Raw genomic sequence first — 1,327 nt, 5'->3', positions numbered from 1 at the left:
GATGTTTTCTCCAAATATATCAATTTGATCAAAAAATGATATACCAATGAAAATATGCATCTCTGGGAGTGGGCCAACTTTTGCTTCAAACTTTTTCCTGTATAATCAATTTCAAGAAATTTCACCTGAATGTCCGGCGACTTCGAAGCCGTCTGGCAACACTTTTGCATCCAGGTAGGTTCCTGGCAATGCGCAGGTGCTACTACTAATGTCAGCCCTTATATGTACACCAATTTTCAACCTTATCCGAGTCACGTTAGTTAAGTGCCAAAAATTCGCACCTTTGACAGGTCGCCACAGGTAAACGTATCCACTCACACCTGCCAGGCACCCATTTTTACGTTTCTCATCATCCGAAGAACATATCATGTGAAAATTGGCCTTATCCGTATCACGTTCCCATTTACGTTGTGAGCCCACGGTCTATTACATATCTGAAAATCTGATGAAAAGTAAGGAAATCTGATAGTTTTTAAAAACAGTGAACTGTGAAGCATAGTTTTGTATTGAAAAAATAATAGGAAAAATTTGAAAAAAATCATGGCGGTACTTTAAACATTTATGAAAAAATTGCCCTTGATAAATTTGCAAAATATAAATAATTGTTTGTTTTTTGTGAATAAATGTGCGACGGAACTATCTTCAGTTCTAATGAAGATAATGAAGTGATTTAAATTGTAGGTAGTTAGTTCAACTATCTGTAATAATTTACAATTTGAAGGAAGTATGTGCTTCTTGTTGTCTTCGTACAAATTACGATATTTGAAGTCAGTTTTTTATATAGGATAGCAAGTGCGAGAGCCCAGCATGGTGTCGTTTTTTCAGGGGATCGGCCTCGGTTTTCCGCAACACAGGGAAAGGGTTTGAAGGCCAGAGTGTGGCTCGGAGGCACAATTTGGGTAGGTCGGGTTGAGGAAAACCGAGGAAGATCCCCTGAAAAAACGGCATCACGTTTGGCTCTCGCACTTGCTTTCCTATATAAAAAACTGACTTAAAATAGCGCAATTTGTGCGAAGACAACAAGAAACACGTACTTCCTTCAAATTGTAAATTATTACAGATAATTCAACTAACTACCTCCAATTTGAACCACTTCATTATCTTCATTAGAACTGAAGATAGTGCGGTCGCATATTTATTCACAAAAAACGAATAATTATTTATATTTTGTAAATTTTTGGACGGCAATCTGTTCAGAAATGTTAAATGTACCACCATGATTTTCTTTTAGATTTTTCCTATTATTTTTTCAATAAAAAACTATGCTTCAAAGTTCACTGTTTTTAAAAGCTATCAAATTTCCTCACTTTTCATCGTATTTTCAGAT

Source organism: Belonocnema kinseyi, chromosome 1, assembly GCF_010883055.1.
Source record: "Belonocnema kinseyi isolate 2016_QV_RU_SX_M_011 chromosome 1, B_treatae_v1, whole genome shotgun sequence".
Taxonomy (NCBI): Eukaryota; Metazoa; Arthropoda; class Insecta; order Hymenoptera; family Cynipidae; genus Belonocnema; species Belonocnema kinseyi.
Note: the sequence above shows the minus strand (reverse complement) of the source record.